Here is a 17,602-nt window from a genome sequence, read left to right on the forward strand (position 1 = left end):
GAGCGGTTCTTGTCGAGGCCTGGCAAAAAGGCTAACAGTTTGACACCTCGCATCGTTCATCCCCGGTGTCCGATTAATTCTTTTTTCCAACCGGCTGCCTACTATGTAGCTGGCAAAGCGTAACGCGATATTTCTTTGCCCCGTTCGAACCGGTAAAAAGAGGCTTAATGCGACGGCCGGGCGAAGATAGCAAAGTAACGATCAGAAGCAATCTTTCCCCATGACATGCTACTTCGGCCAACGCAAACCGTATCCCGTGGATGGTTTCTGTATCCACTCTGGCTCTTAGATCCGCGTCGACGTTGATTCGTTGCGTAACATCCGCGATTGCTCTCGCCGCGGCACTTGAGCGCCGTTAAACCGATGCCTCTCGTAGCCTGCGCGCAGATTTACGCGGCAGACCGGGTTCCGGATGCCGGTGTGTTAGAGAAAAGGATGACAAACCGGTGTGTACCAGGGACTCGCGGATCGAGAAAGCATATACGATCCTTCTATTCTGGAATGTCGATTGGTCGTTCCCTATGCTAGAGGTGGGTAAGTACAAGAGCGTAGGCCTCGGAGAGAAGAAGAGCCTCTTGACGCCTTTGGCTGCGCTCGAACGCGGACCAAAGGCAGCCCCAGGGAGGGGCGAAAGGGGTGCGCGAGGCGAAATAAGCGGATAATTGCGAATATCTGCTGACGCAACGCGGAAACCGGCGAAACGGCTCGTGGTTGTTTGGCTTGGGTCTAGGATAACGTCGGGCATAACGCTCGAAATAATTAGAGAGCGGCTACTGAAATGACTTTGATCCGCCGATAGTGGAAAAATACCTCGCTTCGCTACGCTTCCATGCGACGTCTCGAGGGTTCCTCGGAGTAAAACGGGCCAGTGTTTTTCCTATCGTACCAAACGGGAGATTAAAGGATATCGAATGCCAGCGCGATCCAATCGTTCCAGCGGATGTTCCAGCGACCGCTGATATTTCATCGGCCAGCAGGGGAACACGGCGATATGCTCATCCGTAATTCCACGTTTGCCACCCGTGCTCGCCACGATAGAGATATCGATGGAAAAGCGGGGCCGGTAGAAAAGCTTGTCCGCTCCAAGGACCGTCCTTACATTTTTCCAGAGATTACATAGTGCAGGGCTGACATTACGGCAGAGGTCTACTCGATACCGTTTCGAGGCACTCCGTTCCCCCTCGAGACCGATTCCTCGGCCGTTGTGTGCTCAGCTACTACTCTCTAATTAGAGACGCGCTCGATACGCGGGCGTGTATCCAGCGGCGAGACAGGATTCGATGCAAATACCAGCGGGCGTAGGCATCGGCGTATCCAAACAGGGAATAATTAGAATGATAATGGAGGCGTACCCCGGGGCCCCGATGAACGATGAGGATCGGGGGCCGCAGCTGACTTTAGACTTCGTTCTTAGGCCTGTTTGCACATCGGGAAACCCTCCAAGTTGCTGCATCGCCGCACTGTTTGCCCTGCGTTTACGTGGAAAACCTGAAATACCGGAGTTTGCTTTGGGCGCGGCGTTCCACAGACGCGTTCCACAGACGCGTTCCACAGACGCATTTCGTCGCCGACGCCACTACCTTCCAGACGGACCCAAGTTCAAGGCACCGTGCCACTTAGCGAGACAATGTTGAGGGTAAACAGGGCTCCGATGCATCTACCTTCTACAACGCCGTTTGTCTTCAGCGTGGGAATGCGCGGAGCCAAACGACCACGCAACTTCTCCTATGCAGATTGCTCCGTCCAAGTTACCAGGGTATACACTCGACGTGTCCGCTGGGCTCGTGGAATTTGCTTAATCCGGATTACCGTGCACGCGGAAGCTAATATTGGCATTGTCTCGTTTCGAATTAATCCCCGTGTTCCGTTTATCCAACTGTGCAAACACCGGGAATCAATGCGCCCGACACACCTGATGATCCCAGTCGTTGCCCGTAGAGAAGTTACGTCGAATAACTTTATCGCGATGGAATTTCGGCTATTCTCCAGTTTAGAATTTCGATTTTCAGCTTTCACGACCTGGCTTCCATAGGTCGAGATTATTTCGACATGGTGGATACGATGGGTAGCCTGTCTTATTCTACTGGCGCGCGTGAAACGAGCAGGAGGATCGAAGGAGGAAATGACGGGAAGTTGATCCAGTCGGTCGTTCGGACAGGCCATCACCTTTCGTCTCGCGATTCCTCGTAAGGTCAGGGTGAAGGAACCTTAATGACTGGATACCGAGGGGACGGGATGTAAGAGTTAAAGAAACGGTGATCCTGTCCTCCCTGGAACAGGCATGCGCACCTGTGTCGAGCTTTACCGCTGTAACGTGCCCGATCCCTTAGCGAGTCACGATGGCCAGGCCTTCTTGTACAAGGTTTTCAGATCGACGCGACATCCCGACTAGGAAACCAGTACAAGGAAGTATGGAACGATCGTTGGAAGAGCTTGCGCTCCTGGGAAGTGGCTACGACGAATGTACATGAGATTTCACGGAATCGAACGTGACTAGCCGAGTTTTGCCGTCATCTGGAACGCGAGCTGCCATTTTTTCCCGCGCTTCTTTCTCGCGCCTTTCGCAGATGCATAGTGGACCCTCGAAGGTGATAAGAATCCTCGAAGAATATTCGATTCCTCCGCGAATCACTTTCAATTCCGACGTCTCCATATATAGCAGCTTGTACTTACTCGGAAGGTTTCGCGTCTCGGGCATCGTCGTTATCCCTTCCATTTAAATTTCCAACGAAAATTCACCGCGGATGAACGCTATTGTGACGATTTTTAAGTCCCCCGTACAAATAGCTACAAATTCTGTCGTCGGGGAGAGAGGACGCTCGAGTCCAAAGTAACGCGGCCTGCATAGAAATTTCACCTCGGATCGAGACTCCATTGTGATGATTTTTAGGTGCCCTACGGACGGCTACGAGCTTGCAAAAGGCGACGAAGGATAAAGCAAATAAAATTCACCTCGGACGAGCCGTATTGTGAGGATTTTTAAGACCCGTTTCACGGATAGCTGCGGATATGGGTTTTCTGTCAGAGATGATCAAGTCGAAAGTACGACTCGGCGTGAAAGGCAGCGACCGGCTTAATGGAAAACGGAGTTCAGCATGGTCGATAAACGATTTTCATGTCCGCGTGGGACCAGTCGGCGCGGTGTAAAGAGAAAAGGAGGAAGGTCCGAGGGTCCGAGCACGAGCCAGAACCGCGGCTCGCCATTGTCCCGACGTGGTCCAGGTGCGAGCTCTCTCCCCTCGTTGAAAGGCACGACGGAGCCAGTGCCGTGATTAATATACGCGCATCCGGCTAGTTGGAATAATTTTCACCGACGCGTTCTGTAACGAAGCGCATGCCGGCGATGCGTTGTCAGTGACACGCAAAGAAAACGAGAAGATCGACGAGCTCGTGTACAAACTGGCCAACGGGAACGTTGTTCCGGTGGCCCTCTATAAATAGATGGCGGAGAGCTTGATGATCAATATTCGTACATCCGGTTGGTTGGACGATCCGACGGATATTCCTACTTGTATTTCATAAGAAGTAAATATTTTTTATGGCCACATGAAATGAAAGAGTCTGCTAGCAACGTTTCAGCCACCAGGCGTTGGCAAGAAGTATCTCAGAGATCTGCACGCTCTTTGGATTCTTCCCAAGATTATAGGTAAAGGAAGAGCCCATTTTCGTCTAGCGATTACACCGAGGCGATTTTATCGAGAAAAAGGAATAACCCGAGCAGTCGGAAGGTACGAGGTTTTAATTATAGCTTCACGGAGCCTATTTCAAGAATAGGCTAACAACACGGTTCACGGTTTCACTCGCGTACTCTAATTAAGTTGGTGTTCTTTCAGGTAACGGAAAATCTCGAATCGAGAATCCTGGATGAGACGAAAGACGACGGTAGCCGAGCTATCGTCAGCTGGCGCGTTATCGCGTCTCTGATTTGCAGAAGTGGCAGGGAGGAAGAGTGCTGCCGCGAAGAGTATGTAAACGCCGGAGACGTGTGATTGTTACGGAGAGAAGAAGGCTGGCCAGAGAACGGGCGTATATACCCCGTCAGATAGGCCGCGCACGATCAGAATAATGCCTGTCGGTGTACTCGAACGAGGCAACCGGAGGTGTTAGTGGACTATAAAGAGAAGAAGCAGGGGAACGGTGGGCTCGTGCACGAGCCACACAGCGGGACACTGTTGTGTCCCCGTGGCCCAGGTGCAGGGCCACCCTCGCTGCCCCACCTCGGTCGTTTACGAACCAGCACGCCAGAAAGGTTACTCTCGTCGAAGAGGCAACACCGTGGCGGACCGGTGAGGATCAACCTTCTCCGGCCAGTTCGAGGGACAAGGTTCGCGGGAAATAATGTGGCGACGGTGAACCGGATGCGAGAGCTTGCGAACCACGAACAGCCACCCAACGTTATAGGGCCACGGCGTGGATGTCTTACCCCGTGTAAGAGAAGCAGATACGATCTTCGCGTCGACTCGTGCCCCCCATCGGAGGCCACCTTCGGGGACAGGTTCACGCGACGACAAAACCTGTCGACTGTCGACGCGTCAGCCTTGAAAGGATGATAATCGCCCAGCTCACGGGGACACCCACGAAACGGTCGCGGTCGTTAGACAATCGAGCGTGGTAATCGATACGTTATAAATGGTATCGTTCCCTTCTCTCGCTCCTACGGCTCCTCTTTATTACTTGACCTCGTGTACGGATAGTTCCGCGGCGATGGTAATTAAGTTTTACGGCTAACCTCTGCCCGATTTAAGATACCGCCGGGTCTAATGGCCGAGCGACGCCGGGCTGTAATAATATCCCCTTCCCGCCGCGATTCCTTCCTCGAAATTTCTGCCAGCCAGCCGACCAGATATCGTGGCTAGCCTATCGATGGGAAAATTATTTCTCGGGAACCTCTGAGAAATCCCTATGGTTTCCTCCGTCTCCTTTGCCCTCGAATCCTTATCAGTTCCACCCGATCGAGCCGCCAAGTCGAAGAAAAGTTTCATTTCGATATCCCATCGAAACCATAGGACTTTTACCTTAATGTCGGCTGCTCTCTCGCCACCCGGTCTCTATTGCTTCGTATATATATAAATATACCTATCGGTCTGTACGAGGACGAGGGTAAGAAAAATAGAGGAGGAAAAATAGAGGCGAGTGGACGCAGAGGCGAGGTGGGCAGGAAAGCTCGCGGAGAAAAGCGGGAGAAGAAGGAAGAACTCACCTTCCCACTCACCAGGTTCGGATAGAACGACCTAGGTGGAGCATAGTCTGTTACTATCTTATTACGAGCCTCCGCAAATGGTGTTCATCGAGGTAAGACCGTGTTCTACCAGCTCGATGTTCCCTCCCCTTTTCCTTCGTTCCTCCCGTTCCCTACGCCCTTTTTCACCCGTCGCTCGTCTCTACACCGTCAGCGTGCTCTCGAAGGTGGATGGACTTTGGATCGCAGCATGCCGAGCACAGGGTACAGCGTCGCGAAGGCAGGGTCGCCGAGGACGCGAACGAAAGGGAGCTGGTTCGACGTTATTAATCTCGGAATGGCCGTCACGCGCGGCCAAGACCGTGATAGCTCGGTCGTGGAGCATTCGGGATGGGTAGATACCGAGCGACCACGAGTTCCACGGTTCATTCTTCATGGCCGAGTGACTTTTGCGTATATGCGAATGTCGGACGATTAACGATCGTACCTCGGTTGCGCTCGTTAAGCGACAGTTTCTTCTCCCTTCGAGATGAGCCACCAGAGGCCCGGCGAGGAGAGAAGGAGAGGACGAAGAAGGAGAAGAAGAAGAAGAAGAAGAATAAGAGCGAAGATGAAACTGGTACACCGAGATCATCCCTTCGGTCGAAGACGAATGATCCGGACCCTGGCCTGGGATACATTATCGCTGTGTGTAAGAGCCGAGGAGCTGCACGAGCACTGGGCGACACTTTCGTAGAATCGTGGATCGAGTACGTGACGACGATGGCGATCTGGAAGAGGTCCTCGAGCCAAGGTCGTACGACTAATAATAACTCTGTAGGCAGGAATCGATTTCCCCATGGATCACGACTGGCCCCCTTCGAACCAGGCCGAGAGATGTGGGTTGATTGTTCGCCACGATACGGGGCCCTGCGCGACAGTTAGGCCCTGGTTCATTATGCATCCGTCGATATTTCGTGGGTTCGTCGAACGACACGGTTGCTCAAGCCTGGACCATATTCGAGAGGACTCGACGAAGGTGAAAGTGGTGTCACGGGATTGCCTCATACCGATCGGATACGATCGCGAATCCTGTTTGATCGATGACATGGACTTTTGGCTGATTCTCTTATCGTTAGGCGTTATGGAGCTAACCGACTGGGACTTTTTCGTGGTCCATGGGACGAACGTTATCTCCGAAAAATTTTGACAGCGATCGCCAAGTGGATTGATCGAGAGGAATATCATCCCGTCCAACGTTGGCTTTCGTTGGATTTATAGAAAATAGAACGTGATCGGGCAAGCGTGTACCGATGGTTACATAATTTCCAATTAGCCCATTGCCAGCGAGTTTTTCTCGTTTCTCTTGCGCAAATAATCGTGCGAAAATTCTGACAACAATCGTAGGAAGTAATGGGTAGGGTATGGACGAGCATACGAAGATCGGCGAACATGTACCAATCACCGTGCCGATCACGGGGATTTCCTATGTGTCACAGTTCCGCTCCATTTTCTCCTCCATGGTGGTATGCGAGAAAAATGGAATTAAACGAAACACTGAAAAATCCACGAAAACGATCGTACGAAAATAAATAAATAAATAAATAAATAAATAAATAAATAAGAAACTGAAAACGATAAAGAAATCTCACACGATAAGAAAGGAAGCATAATAAGATTACTTGAAAGAGCGATGAAAATGGAAACGAAGCATAAAATTTGAAAAAGAAGGATTAAAAGAGCGACAATAAAATAAAAGGTATCAAGAAATTGCGAAAAAGGATAATATAGGAGAAAAGAAAGAGAGAAGAAAGGATACGAGCTAAAAAGGATCCTCGATAGAGATAGCTCAACAATAGACGCGTTAAGGCATACATATATAATAAATTCAAAGCACTAGAGTTCAGTTTCCATCAACCGTTTCAATTTTATCTCGCCCGTCTGTATGAAACAATAAAAGTTACAGTTAGCAATTCGAAGAAGGAAGTGATGCCAACGAAAGACGGTCGAGCGTGTTTAGAAAAGTCTCTTAAGGCCACCATACTTCGAAATCAGTCTCCTGGATCGCTCTACGAGATCGGCTAATGGCGTTAAAGCAGAAACTAAGCACCGGTTGGAAAATTTACCGTTACCAACGGTCGATTACCATTGGAGATTAGTTCTCGCCCGAGATCGCGTTTATATCTATTCGCCGGTGAAGCCGGGTGGGGGTGCTGGCTATACATTTTTCCCTGCTCTTTTCAGCCGAGGTTCCGATTAAAACTGACCGGTTCGCGTGCGTTTCATCAACGGTAAAGTTCCATCGATTCCGCGAGAATTCGCGTATCTGCTGCAGGCCGCGATATCCTATCGCGAAAGCTTCCACCCGGCTAGTTTATAAATCGTTGTTTCACGTTCTCATCGATCTCTCTCGAGCCTCGAATTAACCATAAATTCTGCGATCGACCGTAGCTCGAATCGCGCGCCGTTAGGCGCCGGCGTTTTTCCTTTTTTCCCTTCATTTTACACCAGTCGATGCCTCGACGTCGGTTACAGGTAAAACGAGCTACTACAAAGTCGCACTACGCCTTCCCTCTATTTCCATCCTTTTCTTTCCTCTCTTATTTCTCGCTTTCGTTTCCCTTCTTTTTCCTCTCTTTAAATTTATATCGCTCGGTTAAACCGGTTTCCCGGTACACCTATATTCGATAGAAGATGACGTCAGAAAAAATCCCAGGATCGCGATGACTTGCGTCAAGCCGAGCGAGTTGCGTAGCGAGAAAAAGTCGCGAGAGCGAAATCACGATTTCGGTTTCTCATTAGCCGAACACTGTACGACCTCGAGGCGAGCCCACGATGAAACGAGGCAGGAAAGTACGGTGCACGAACGGAGCCTCGTCGATCTGATCGCGTACGCGTGCTCTCTTGATTCGCTGTATAATGTTACGCGCTATTGTACTTAATTCCGCAGTTCTTACGGTACCCTGTTCGCCCGAGCTGCGCGCGCATCGTCCCTTCGCGCGCGCTTCTCTTTCAATGGCAACCGTGATAAATAACCCTAGCAGCCTTCGAGAATGTTCCGAATATGGGAGATTCGCTGAAATTGAATCGCACGCTCTCGCGGTAGCCGGTGTTTGTTCATTCTCCCGCTCAAGGCGCTCACTCTGCCCTCGAGCGGTATGTCGCGCGTCAGACTCCTCGCTCGGACAATAACAAGATGGCTCGCGCTGTTTTGGTTATGGCTTCTTTTGGAAAGCCACACGGTTAGATGCCAATGTTTTCGAGGAATCTGCCACGAAGGTTATGCCAAGCTATGCGTAGTATACTTTTGTTAGTTGGGTACGAGGTGTGCTATAGAGAAGAACGTGTCCGTGAATCCGAGGTAAGTAATGGCGGAAATTGATTTCGCGTTGGCAACTTTTCTTTTCCATTTGTTAAGGAGTTTAATTTATTTCAGTTTACGAAGAGTCGAGTCGGAACGATTCGTTTTGATAGGGAGTAAGGACACTGGGCGTCCTGCATCGGAGGGAAGAGATTTTATAGAAATTTTATCGCCCAGCCAATCAGAAACTAGCGAATCGGAAACGAAAGAGGTTATAATACGCAGGTAATGCAATATCTCCGTATCATTTACGACAGTTACAAGCGGTTTGCACGGCAAAAAAGGCCGAAGAGTGTTCTAACCACAATTGGCAATTTTAGCGATCACTCGAAGGGACAGATGGACGTTCCAGTTTACCATTTCGCGACAAGTTAATCCGACATAAACTAGAACAGCAATAAATAGCGACAAGTTGATCCCGCGTTACAACTTACGCAACAAGCGCGAACCATTTCATCCTACGGAGTCAACGATTACGCGTGACAGGTTTGAAACTGTTTCGATAAGCCTTGTCATAGCAGTGACACCGATAGCATAAACAAAAGACACGGGGAATCCTATAGAACCCTGAAAACCATTCCGTCTTATCTACCATCGAACCACCTGTTAACCGATTCCGAAGAGTGACGGCCTTATAAAATGGAACGATCTATGAAGGGCCATTACATGGCTTAATAAAACGACCCCCCGGGAAACCTGTTACCGGTTCACCGGATTATTTCGTGAATAAAATGGCGTGACGTCGCGTGCATGCCCGTGCCTCGCCTTCTTTATACCTCACCGGAGGTAGAAAGAATACGTCGAAGAGGAAACAAGCTGATAGAGAGAGAGAACAGGAGGTGGAACAGAGACGGATAGGTCACCGACCGGTTGTCAGTGACAATTCCAACGAGCAACACAGAACCAGTGGCAGGTATATCTACATTGTTCGAGGAACTGGGCCAATAGTGCAGGTTCACTAAACCAACGCGAACTGGATTACACGTTTATTTTCGTTTGCCCTGGAACAAGGGCCCTAAAACATTTTAGGTCACCTCTCAGGTGACCGAATTTTACACAAGGTAGGTCGCACTCGGTTTGTAGCCGCGATGCTAGTCGTCGAAAAGGACCCCTTTTGTGCACGGATCACGAATCACGAATTCTGATGTATCTCTTTTTTTCTTTTTTTTCAGTCAAGGCTCTACAGTGAATCAGCCAACTGATTCAGAGAAGCCGGAACAATTCGGTTAGAATGTTCGATGCGACTTTTTTCAACGAGAAAGCTACGTCGATCGAATGGTAATCGTTTACCTGTTACGTGTTGGGGATGACGTAAAGTGTGTTACAAGATTCTTCGCTGGATCAAGCATGTACCATGAATTATACTGGAACGGGAATTTTGCATAAATTCCTTTCGAAAAAAAGCAACTTCTTCGCTACTACTACTTCTTCACGGTTACGTAAGTACAAATTTATTGACTCTACGGTATTCGAACGTTGTTTAAATATAGCACTACTCGGACAGCGAAGACAATTGTCTTTAAATAACTCGACGGAACGATACGTACATTTTAATCGATCTCCAGATTCTTATATCGTTTAGGGACCAAAAAGGAGGCAGTATGACGTAGCTGAAAAGCAGAGTGATTTATAGGATTCTAAAAACAGAGTGATCTAGAACTTGAACTATCTAAAAACTCTTTGCCTTCTACCAAAATTATCACTCGTCTAATTTTCATTCCACACTCTTCTCGCGTACAAGGATTCAATGACTACATCGGAGAGTCAACCGATTAACTGGCAGAAGATCGATTCTCTGGATCACATCGGAGGTATAGAGCTCCGAAGTGGAATTCGCACGAGTTCATTAGCCATGGAAAATCCGAGCAGAAACGCGGTAGAACGCGAACGAAATCGAGTCCGAAGACGGTCGATTAACGTTCTAAAAACCGTTCGTGCGCTCGTGCAATACGTGCGACGAGTCCAAAGCTCGGTGTACCTCGTAGTCGGCGCGATTCGTGCGCGCATTGAAATTCTCTCGGATCTCGTCGGGCAGAGTAGCCGATTTTTATCGAGTACACGACCGGTTACCGGGCAGAGCTCATAAACCGCATTCGACATCGAGGCACGGGCAGCCACGTAAGGAATACGAAGTATCACAAGGTAAATCCATTCGTGGTATTTCAATCGGCCAGACAGAAACCGTTCGAAACCCGTTCAGACCGCGGATCCACGACCGGCACGCCGACCGTGAAACCGTGCCGCGTGAATTCCAGCACGACGGTCGCGTGTCTCAGGCAGGCGGACCGTAATGATGGTATTAATTGGGGAAAACGACGGTCTCCGTGGATTTCGATCGCGACTTATTGCCGATGAATGGCACTGGCTATTGATACGTTCGCGTGGACGATGATCGTTTGGAGAATTGAATACTCCGGCGAAGGTAATCGTCGTGTAACCTTCGTTGTATTCTTTTACCTTCTTCGTAGCAGGATATTACACAGGGTGTTAGGAAATAAGGGTTTTGCAATGGGTACAAATATCATTCGGGTAAAGGTAATTATCGCCGTACTCGTCATCTCTTTACGTCCAAGTGTTAGGAAATAAGGGTTTACAATGGGTACAAATATCATTCGGGTAAAGGTAATTATCGCCGTACTCGTCATCTCTTTACGTCCCTTTTATGGAACAGAGTTAAGAAATAAGGACTCGTAGTGAACATAAGCATACACACACGGAATGTTAAGACATACGAATTTGTAATAGGAGCAAATATTGTATCGCGAAAATTGAATTTTTTGGAAAAAATGTTCTCGAGTCCGATCGTTTCTCGAGTGATCCAACCGTGCATCGTCTGTTACGTTCAATCGAATTAAGCTCATCGAGTAAATACGAGAGACACGTTAATTAACAAATTGGGAAAGTTTATGGCAAGAGGGGTGGAAATTTTTACCCCGCAAAGATACGAAAACCGATCTCGCGAGAATCAGTTTCGAAACAACACGCAGTACCCGAGCACGAAACAATGCGAAAGGGGAAAACCACCCCATTTGCAACACAGTCGCTACGTGCCCTACGAACCCGATCGATGGATCACGTAACTCATCTTTCCAAACCTCGAACACGCCGACACGAAAACGCAAACTCTTTGACAGAAACGCTGGCGAAACGGACGATTCCGTAATTGAATTTCTTTGTCCTCCCCGACGCGATAGAAGCGTTCGTATCCGCGATGGTGAAAAAATTCTCCTTGCCAAACGCGCGCGAGCAGTCCGTGATCCTGACAGAAAGTCGATAGCCGGTCCCTCGTTCCGTCTGACGTGACGTGACGTCTGCGAAAGGACCGACGATCAAAAATGAAAATCGTTGAACTTCCTACTCCCCTGCTGTCCGAGAGTCATTGGCCTGGTCCGGCGAATTTTTGTCCACGGCCGGGTTCATTCGCATTCACGTGTGCGAACCCGCGCGTATCCAAATTCCGCGATAATCGTAGGAGGAAACCGTGCCGTCGACGAGGAGCGTATCGTGAGCTGGTCTCTTTGAAAGATTCGGCTACGGGGAACAAGGCGTGACGTTGAATTAGCACTTCGTGTACGAGGCACGCGTGCCTGGAATACGAGGTGGTCGCATTGTCGGTACCGCAAGCCCCGTGCGAATAGAATTCGAACGTGATCGGTGTCGATTCCAAAGTTTGAAAGAAGCCTTCTGAACCCCCATTGTTCCCCGGCTTCCACGACTCCGCGTCGTCGGCCTGTACCGTTCCCGGCTCCGACTTTCAAATCCTCGGGAGGTGATTCGACTCCGTGATCCGGGCTTATGCAAGAATTTTGTAATTTCGTAAGTAATCGGCGGTGAAAATTCGAACGATAAATCGCGATATTTCTATTGGTCCGTGTTGTCGAAAAATGGGCAAAATGGCTGTGAGATTAAACGAGGATTTGAAAAATTTGCAGGAGACTCCACGATTCACTTTACGCGCGGATTTTATGGAAGAATGAGATCCTAGACGTCGGGAAATTAAAAAGTTTTTCGATTTTCTAATAATTGCGAAAATATTTGCAATGGAGAAAAAGTCAGAAGTTACTAAATCGATAACGCAATGACACAAATTTGTATCGAAAGTTGGCATGACGTACAGTACGTCAAGCAGAAATATTCCTATCAAGGGAAAGCGTATTTTCGTAAAAAAAAGATTCGATATTTCGTCGAGGAATAAAATTTCAGGCCTAGACAATATTCACGAGGAGGTTGGTGGGATATGAAAGAGAATTCGCGGGCATCGGTGGGAATCCCCGCGGATCTGGCTTGAATTTTCGTAGGTTTTGCCGGACGTTTAGGGAGAATGAATAATTGATCGCCTCTTTTGAACCGCCTTGGCGCGTTGAATACAGGATTTCACGGACCGATAGGTCGAGTCTTCGTGCTCGATATTTTTAATGGCCCTTTTTCAATAGCGACCGGGCCAGTGCCCGGCGGACCATTCGCTCGCGATGCTGTTCCTTTTCTCTCGAAACGCCGTATAGCGTTGCGACCTGGCCGATAGGAAGCGCTGCCTCTTTTAATGCTCGATCGCTTCTAAATAGTCGGACGTTCAAAAGACCTAGAACCTGGCCATGTTCGTCAAACGGGATACGAACAACCCCCACCATCTTGCGCCATGTACCAGCGTTCAGTGACACTTTGGGGTCCGCTTGTAACGATCGATCCCTGGCTCTTCTCGGTTCCATTAAACCAAACTTTAAATATACTTCCACCTATACCAGGTACTCGCGAATGCTTCATCGAATAACGGGCAAAATTAAACCTGTCGAACCCGAAGTAAAATAGCTGCATTTACATTTAATCGCGTCAAGCGTAGTTACGTCGATTGAACGGATGCTCGAGTGGAGATGAGACGTTTTCGAGATTCCCATCGCGAGGATCAGGTAGCCGGAGTCTGGGTCGCGAAGGTATTGGCCCCGATCGGAATTCGATAATTAAATTTCGATGTATCGACTGGAGAACTGTCGGACGTCGTTGGCGGAATAGTGGAATAGTCGCGGACGGTTCCATCGATCGAGGTTTGGGCCTTTTTTTCGGACCGAGACGACCTGTCGGTCGCACGACCCGAATTCGTGGCGCGACACGAGCCGCATCTCTCGGTTTTTACCGTTTCGTGTGGGCCTGCTACGTGATCGAAACGGTCGGCCAAGCGGAGAGGACCCGAACGCAGGCCCGCGATGGCTCACGCGCATAACAGAGCAAGGATTCTTGCTCAACGACCTCTGTCTCGCTCGTGTGGGGACTTTCACTGCGATAACGTCGACGTCTCTCGATTCCTCGAACTGGCTTCCCGCTGACGATAAGCTGACGATCGCTGGTCTCGTGCATGCACCGCTGTTATTCGACAACAACGGGCCGTGTGGAGAATAAAAAAGGAAAAGAAAGGAAATTATGACGAAGCGTAATAATCGTCGTGTCGTGCCAAGAAGTTGTGCGACATCGTTCACGTTGGTCAGGTTTGCAAAGCCGAACGAACTTAACGGCGAACGAAAGAGAGCTGCGCGCGAGCAAGAAGTAACGCTCGCCTCAGCGAAAGGGGAACTCGAAGCGAAGAAAAGAAAAAGCTACGGCCAACTGTAGTCCAGCCGGCTATTACCGTGGACAATTAATTCGTGGCACACCTAGCTCAAAACCTGCCACGGGAAAGGTTCTCTCTCTGGAACGAGAACGGTCCCATCTTCCTATCGTGTTCATCTTTTACTCTATTTCTCTCTGACCAACCGTTCGGTTCGCTCACGACGCGCATACACGCGTACGTGTACACCTACGAAATCGGCTTGCACAAAAAGGATCTCCCTCTCCGTGTTCCGCGATCGATCGCAATTAAGCTACCCTGCAGGATCGATTCTCCACGGTTATTGCTCGCGAATCGCGTGCCTCGGATAGTTTCTTGCTTACACTCCATTACTCTATTTCATTTTCGTCGCTGTGCCTAACAAGGCAGGCCACACTGGCCCCGCTGCCCCTGTGCAACACACGACCAGAAGATGGTCTCGGTAATTAGCGTTTGGTAATTAGCAATTAGCCGGTTCAGCCGTAAGTAAGAAGCCAGGTAATCAGCGTATTGTACGACGAATACGCGAGCCTTCCATCGCGGGGAAGATGCTCATGCAAATGGCAAGATGGCAATCGAGGCCCTGTTCGAAGGGTACCCTCTCTCTGTCTACCGATTAAAACGGCCGAGCCTCGCGAAGAAGTACGATAAGACTCGGTGTCCAAGCGAAATAGAAAATATCGACTGATCGGGAACTTAAAAATCGGCAGGAGTAACTAGGCAGAGCTAAACTGCTCGGTCCTAGCCCAGGGACCCGTTGATAGGGCTCGGTTATCGAACTCGGCGAACACGTAACGCTGGCTAGCAAAACTCGTGGCATAGGCGTGAAATAGAAACACCGGGATGGCTGGACGGTCGGCGATAATTAGCGGATAACTCGCGTCGCGTAATTAATCGTAGTTATTATACGGGAGCGTAGGAGCAAAGTAAATGGCTAGATTAGAAAGCCCGCGTTTCCTGGCGAAAAGGTGATTCACGGACGCAACGGATCGGCTACGCGCACGCTCGCCATCGTCGTGATCACGGATCATAATGCAATCGTAACTTCATCAGGGTACTTGGACCGTGACGAATTCGTTCTCTATCCTCGACGAGGGGTGCAGGATCGTTTCTCTCCCGAAGAAGGATCCCTCGAGACGGGCAACTCGCCGAGGCCAGGATCCGCGCCACCCACGAGAGCCCCGGCTAACTTTGCACTTTAATCTCTGCTCTCGCCGATGGCCCCCGACGTCACGCCGATTACGCCTCCTCGGCAGTCGTCATCGTCGTCCTGGCCGTTCCCCGCGACATCGGGAATTCGATTTACCGCAGGAATTCGAGGCTCGTTCACGCGCGTTTGCGCCGACGGGATACAAAGGAGCCCCGTGCGACTCTATAGATTCTCCTAGTTTACATTTTTCGTTCTCCTGCCGGCGTGTCGCTCACGGGAACGATCCATTATTCCGATCCCTGGAATTCCTTCTGACTCATTATACTGGCGCGCGCGTTCTACCTTTGCAGACCCTGTTTTATATTCCGTCGCGGCAGACCCGCCACGGGAAAATCGATACCGTTTCGACTGTGTTCCCCTTTGTTCCAGGACCAACCGAACGATCGGATCTCGGTCTGGATCCCTTGGATCCCCCATTATCCTTTACCTCTCGCGAATAGTTTCCGTTTCTCGGCAATCGGAACGTGTCCGAGACTAGTTTCTTTTGCATTTTCCTTTTCTTTCGATCTCTTTTCTCCGCGGAGTGGGGGAAAAATATTTCGTCTCTATCGACGTTGTCGATTTCGAGGTTTCGTAATGTCGATCGGCGAGGTTACACGGATGTTACGGGTCGTAGGAGATTCGCCGGCTACTCCTTGGTATTCACGTATCGGCGGTGTTTGCCTCGGTATTCAGACACGGTTTCTTAATTGTACGAGGTGTTCGTGCACGTCCGACTAGCCTTCACGGCTGCAAGTCGACACGCATACCTATTGTACGGCCGCGTTGAATTATTTAGGCCCGGGCCTCTTTGACTCCGTTCCGGAGTCGAACCGGTCCATCCTCGCGTGACTCGTCGCGCCGGAAAAACGCTTTCGACGATCCTTGCCCGTGGCGAAGTCGAAATTCCCGTTCACCGAGGTTTTACCCTCTCGCGTGTCATCTTTCTCCGTCTCCTCGGAACATTTCCAACCGCGTTGGCGGATCGATGGAGAAACGAAACGATCGAACGCGAAGGGCCCAGCCAGCTCGGTATACGCGTATACTCCTGTTACGTTCTCACGAGTCGAAGCGATACGTAACAGGTGTATCTGGATCGGCGGTGATTTTACACTCGACGCGGATTTATCGATCCCTTGCTCGACGCGAGGAGACTCTCGTTCGATCGCGTACGAAGGCTATAACCGTATCACTTCGAAGACGAACGAGGCTTACTCTTCGAAGATCTGCTGTCCCTTGCGCACAAGCCGTACGTGTACTTCCGTTGTGAGAGCACTTTGAGATCAGAACGTATTATCCCTGCGTCGAGGCACATATTAAATTTCTTTAGTCACAAGTTTATAAAATCCACGACGACGAGGAGGACGGCGAGGACGGCGAGGACGACAAGGTAGAGAGCAGTAGAACGACGAGATGAGTGGTCCGTTTGATCGCGAGCGAGAGCACAGTGCAACAGAATCACTGATCTTGATCACTTGGTATCACCAGATCGGAGGATACGGCCGTAGTATGCGAGCGTGGCGTACGCGTTGCGTGGAACGGTGCGTGCGCGACACAGAATTACATAGCACCCTTTCGTCGGTATTTTTCATCGCACTAAGAATACTCCGCACTGTTGAGAGATGAGACTTACCTATCCAGGACGGTCGTCAACGACAGACGACCCCGACGATCCTGTCCGGCGACGTGTTCTCCCGGATGCAAGCGCGGCCGGTTCGATCGGATCCGATCTCGCGGTCGGGACGGTTCGTCGCGGTCAAGCCGAGATTTCGAGATCTCCCCGATAGATGAAGAACTGTTGCGCGAGTCGATGAACCTCGTCACTGTCCGAGACGTAACGTACGACGTACGTCGCGATCTACAAACTACCGATCGAACGCGCAACGTTCCCGGTTTACGGAGGGTCCAGCTTGTGCACACCGAATTTATTTCTCTCGCTTGCCCTCACGCACCCTCGAGATTCGAGCGTGTGCGAGTCCCGAGCGCGTTCTTTTCTCTCCCGTTTTCCCGGCCTCCCCTTGTTTCTCTTTCTCCCTTTCTTTCTCTTCTGTCCCCTCAAAATCACCGCGACACCGCACCGAACAGAAGTGAACTACTCGTGCGCCGCCGGTTCACGGTACCTTAAATACCTTGGCAGCCGCGCCGCCGCCACCGCCGCCGCCACCGCCGCAGCACGCCACCGCCACCACCGCTGTGCGTCGTGCGGCCCCCTACCTCAAACTCGCCCCACGCCGCGCGCGCCGATTGGCGAGGGAGAGGAGCCGATGTGTGCCCGCCGGCTACACCGGAGCATCCTCTCTTCTTCTCCCGTACTCCTGC

General features: G+C 50.3%; 1 protein-coding gene across 1 annotated transcript in view; it reads right to left on the minus strand.

Annotated features, from left to right (window-relative positions):
* The window catches only part of LOC108546625 (titin homolog), a 58,127-nt gene extending 41,116 nt beyond the window's left edge, over nt 1-17,011 (minus strand). The window contains 1 exon segment of the mRNA XM_017898828.1: nt 16,917-17,011. The gene's annotated coding sequence lies outside the window, so the exon portion shown is untranslated.
* Between the last annotated feature and the right edge of the window lie 591 nt (nt 17,012-17,602).

Source organism: Eufriesea mexicana, unplaced genomic scaffold (genome assembly GCF_001483705.2).
Source record: "Eufriesea mexicana isolate 0111107269 unplaced genomic scaffold, ASM148370v2 scaffold739, whole genome shotgun sequence".
Classification (NCBI taxonomy): Eukaryota; Metazoa; Arthropoda; class Insecta; order Hymenoptera; family Apidae; genus Eufriesea; species Eufriesea mexicana.